The following is a 5,508-nucleotide window of genomic DNA, read 5'->3' as shown; positions in this document are numbered from 1 at the left end:
ACAGTGCCTGTGCAGGAGGAGGCCGACGCGGTAGAAAGGGTGATCGCCTTCCCCCTGGTAAACCTTTGCTGTGCTCAGGTTTCATCATGCTGAATTAAATAAACGGCTGGTCTCTTAATTAATTCTGTTAATTGCCCTGAATCACAGAGTTATAGAATTACAGGATCATGGAATGGCTCGGGATAGAAGGGACCTTAAAGATCGTCTTGCTCCAACCCCGGTGCCATGGGCAGGGACACCTTTCACTAGACCAGGTTGCTCAGAGCTCCATCCAGCCTGGCCTTGAACACTTCCAGGGATGTGGCATCCACAACTCTGGACAGCCTGTTCCAGTGCCTCACCACTCAATCTCTAATATAAACCCACTCTCTTTAAATTTGAATCTGTTCCTCCTTTTCCTGTCACTACATGCCCATGTAAATAGTCTTAGCCCATCTTTCCCGTAAATTCTCTTCAGTTACTGGAAGGTCACTATTAGGTCACCTGAAGCCTTTTCTAGCCTTAACATTCCCAATTCTCTTAGCCTTAGGAGAGGTGCTCCATCCCTCTAACCAACTTGGTGGCCTCCTCTGGTCTCAGTCCCACAAGTCCTTCCTGGGATATGGGAACATGTTCTCATGTTCTAGGGGAAGCTCCCAGGGCATGAGCCCACCTTCCCCATTACCTGTAGTCCATCTGCAGCCTCTCCTGGCATCACTGCTGGGTTCCCACACTGCCCTCCCACTGCACGGGCAGCTTTGCTTCTCGGCCCACCGCATTGCCGGGCAGCTCAGGTGGGATTTGCACAGCCCATGCAGCTCTGGGGGCAACAAGGAAATGAGGACGGGGATAAGCCCTCATGCCCTGCAAGGTGCTGCGTGTGATGATGCCCTGTGGAAGATTCTGATCCATGGAAACCAAGGGGCCAAATCCAAGGATGAAAATTTTGCATCTGCTGCCCAGCTTGTGCTAATGACTCCTCAAATCATGGAGTTTTTGTGTTGCACTTTCTGGGCTGATGGAGAGCAGCTGGGAAGCAATGCTGGCGGTATATGAGGCTCCTAGGAGCCTGCTCACTTGACCTCAGTCCCAGGATTCCTGTAGTTTCTTGTAAATGTGCCACAGCATGCTGAAAATTATAGACCTGAGTGATTTAACATTGCACCACAAGATAAATGCTTATAACACTGAGCAGCTAATTCAAACAAGCATAAAGTTGTGGATGCAATGATGAACAAGGAAAGTATCTTAGACTGACATAGCAGAGTTGCATGGATGCATTTCAATTTGATATAGGTAAGTCACTGCAAATAAAGGGAGGGAACTAATCCACGGTGACATTCCAGCATAGACAAGACCTAGCGGATGTGGTGGTAACGCAATGCTTGGGTAGGAGAGGATTTAAATAAGGTGTGCTTGATAAAAATTGAGTGCTTACAAGTTACAACACTTTCTAGTAAACTTCAGGAAAAATTTCTGTCAAATAAGAAAAGAACCATTTACCAACATAATGCATGTACCATTATTTAGCCCGGAGTGAGTGGACATCCACTTCAAGGAGATTCTTTTAGTCTTGGCACTTACTGACGTGCTGCTCAGAGAAATTTTTTCAAGAGAACTGTAAAATTTTTGAGATTTTTGAGCTTGAAAGAGAACCACTGAAGCCTGAAATTCATTGAGTAAGTTTATTGTGCAGCCAGCAAACTACACAGGAATGCAATGAATCCCTCTTATTTATCTTTCTTACCTTTATTTTTATTTTATTGAAAAAATGTGAGAAGACAATATAGAGAGTAGAAAGGGTAAATGCATGAAAGAGAAATCAAAAGCAAGGAAATATGTCTTACATTTGACATGTGAAACTCTTTTAGATGAATCTGGGATAAAGCAGGAGCCCTTTCAAAGACATGACTTCCACTGCTTCAAAAAAGTGTATGTAACTGGAAAGTGACCTGTTAGAGAACAAGCTCTGTTGGGATGAATACATTTTCTCTCAGCCAAAAATAACTTGTAAAGGAGTTTATTTTTCTGAATAAGCTGCTAAAAGGAACATGTTTTCTCTTAAGAAGGTTAAACGTATTTGTTTAGTGGATTTCTGCTGAAGTTGTATGCATAGTCTGTGAAGAAATACTTAAAAAATTATTTGTGATCCAGTAGCGCCTCAGGTTTTGTTGAAATTTATGGGTTGATGTTACCAACTCTTCAGGGGTATGGAAAATACTTAATTCTGTAGTACTGAAAGTGAGACCTCAGAGAGCAAGGAGAAAGGAGCTGGAGGGGTAACAATCTGCTGCAGCTGAGGGGAGCTGAGAAATACCATGTAAATGCAGGAGGTAACAAATGTTTAACAGGTCCAGGCTATTGAACACCATAGTCCACATAGCATGAAGGATACTTTTGCAAGAGGGCTGGAGCCAGGATGAAACAGATAAAAAAATTCCTGGAATGCCTCGCATGCCTCTGCTGAGGCTCTGAGGCATAAGGATCAAACAGGCACTGCTGGTAAATCTATAGAGAAAAGATGGGTTAAAAGCTGAGACTCTAACCATGAATGATCTCCTAGGATTAGGGCTTCATTTGTGAAACACTTCAGCAACTTCACTACCTGCTCCTGAAATCTCAGAAATCTGAGAGGATTAATAGTGGAAATATGAAAGTAGCATCTGTCACAAAATGTGAAAAGTACTTTGATGAGAGCTTGGAAAAAACCAATACAGGACAAGAAAAACTGATCAGAGTACTAAATTGAGATAATTAAGTCTTTTCTAAAGATTAATAAAATTACCATATTTTTGGCATATAGTACATAAATTCCTTTATTTTGGATCTGTGCATGTTTCCCAGTAGTGTACGGAGACAGGAAGGAGCAGGTGTAGGTATGAAATGTCTGTCTTCTTGGCTGATAAGCCCAGTGACAAATAATGCAGTCACATTGCTTCCAATAATTTGAATATATATATATATATACATTTGGATGTGGGGCTTTATGCCATGAAAACCTAACTTAAAGGTCATTTCTTGTACCAACACAAGTAGATATGACAGTCAAATAGATATCCACCCTCAGTGGCCACTTCTGCAACAGTGAAGTCTGTTCAAGTTGGATTTGAAAAGTTTCTTCTTCAGGAACAAGACTGGATGGATCTTCAGCTTTCATAAAAGGGTTTCCCAGGTGGTTTTGCATGATTTAGGGGAATATAGAGTGAAATTTGCCTCAAACTGAGTAAAGAAGCATTGGATTCTAGGTGCCTAAATCAGACCTGTGGTTATTAAAGGGTGAAAACAGGTTCCCCCAGCTCAGAATTTTACTGTTGAGGAGCCCTGCAGAGTGGTGGCCTCACTGGCTCCTGTTGTGAGACACTATCTTGGGGATTCACCTGCTTCCATTCAGAGACCATTCAGTGGAAATATGTAGCTCTCAGATATCCCTGTCTATGCTGCCTGAGGACTGTAGGCTGCTCTTGCCACCTGCTCTTTGGGAGTTCCCATGTGGCTTTCATTTTAAAATGTAAACAAATTTCTCTCTCTTTAAAAGGGTATTTTGGGGCTTGGCTGTAAAAAAAAATTGGTATTTCCAGAAAGGAAATAAAATGAATGCTAGAGGCCAGAAGATTAATCTCTGGCCATTGGGTAAGAGAACTGGGACAGAGAAAGAGAATAACTTGTTAATTTAATAATATTTGAGATTGACAGTCTTGTGGAAGCTTAGTGCAGTTAGTCTTCTTCACAAGAAATAGTAAAAGATGAGTTTTCATTTTGAGTTTAACCGCTGTAACTTTACCCTCTTAAAGAAGAATATTTCTGCTCTCAGGTTCCAAACCCACAAAGGAATTCAAGAACTAGCTCAAATGTAGATATCTTGCTTCTAGGCATCCGAAGTTCAGTAAGAAAAACCCCATTCTTCATGATCTCTTTTAGATTTTTTTGATCTTGCAGTTCTGATGTTTTCCATTTTTCTTGATGTGTCAGCAAGGAGCCAAACAAGTAAATAGAAAATGCTGGGTTGTACCTGAAGTCGGTGCAGCTTTCATACTCAGGACATTAGGCTGTGCCCCTCTTTCTTTTTGAGGGTCATGCAAGAGACTGATTTCCCTTTAGATCCTTGTTCAGATATTTTATCTAAACAAACTGGATTATACTAGAATGACATCTGAGGGCAGGGAGAAGCTCCACAACTGTTGTGCTGTGTAGGTACTCTTCTACCCTGCACATATAGTTAAGCTTAAGGATGTCTCCATGGACTTTTCACCAGACAGGAGACTGTCTGGATGAAGGCTGGTTGCAATGAGCCACAGATGTACCAGGTGAGGTGCTGACCATCAAGAGATATGGATAAACAGACTTTCTAATCTTATTTGCTTGTTTTACTGGCTAGTACATAGAGAGCCTTTGTGAAATAGGCAATATAACAGCGAAGAGGGGTGAATTTTAGCTATCTTTTATGCATAGAAGGTCTCTTGCTAACCCATCTGCGTAGATTTAACTGACTTAGGAGACTGCTTCTGCAGGGAATATCTTCAAATTTAGGCCATTATTCTACAAGTTTTGGTTGCTACCTTATCTCTGGCATTGCTCCAAGTGTTTGGTGGTTTGATGCAACAGGCCTTGATTTAAATTGTAATTACAAAAGCCTTTCAGAAAATCTTGTGGTGCCTGCTGCCAGCAGAGGATCTGTCCCCTAGGATGTAGTGAAGAATGAAGCAAAACATCAGAAAAGTTTGATAAAGTTACAGAGATTACAGAAATCATGGTCTCCCTTCCCTTCCCTTCCCTTCCCTTCCCTTCCCTTCCCTTCCCTTCCCTTCCCTTCCCTTCCCTTCCCTTCCCTTCCCTTCCCTTCCCTTCCCTTCCCTTCCCTTCCCTTCCCTTCCCTTCTTTTGTTAAGCAAGGGGAGGCTGGAATTAACAGTGTAAAATCTTAATGAGTAGATTGTGCTGAGCAGTGTGGTTCACCTCCATTATTCTCCCAGTCTCAAATGTTTACCAGCCAATCAGAGCATTCCTTAAAACCAGAGATTTATAGTGAAAAGTCAGCCCTAATTGAATTTCTTCATTAAGAACACCATTAAACAGATACAGAACACCTTACACCACCTTGTTTAAATTAGATTCATTTTTCTGATTAATTATTAAAAGGAAAGTTTAAAAAATCATAAAATCTTAAGTGCTATTAAAAATTGATTAGGAATGCATTTTTTCATTGACCCAGTTTGTATTTTTTTAAATTTTTTTTTGTCAAAGCTAATACATTTGAGTAGTTGCCTCAGACAGAAGTTTGTAATCATTTGGTCATCAGTCAATTAATCACAGCTTCATAAATATTGATCTCAGATTACATTTATTCTTCATTCTTGAAAGATAGTTTTTTATTAATTTAGGCTCACTCACATACATTGTGGTTTACACTGAAATTATTTTTAAAAGTTCTATTAAAATTTAATTTGAGCAGCCAGCCAACAGTGCAGCCACTGCACATTGTGCCACCTTTCGGCAGGTTTGTCACCTCCTCCTGGAAGGTTCTGAGTGCCCA

Source organism: Agelaius tricolor, unplaced genomic scaffold (genome assembly GCF_023055355.1).
Source record: "Agelaius tricolor isolate 1412-34295 unplaced genomic scaffold, bAgeTri1.0.p SCAF_7, whole genome shotgun sequence".
NCBI classification, from domain to species: Eukaryota; Metazoa; Chordata; class Aves; order Passeriformes; family Icteridae; genus Agelaius; species Agelaius tricolor.
Note: the sequence above shows the minus strand (reverse complement) of the source record.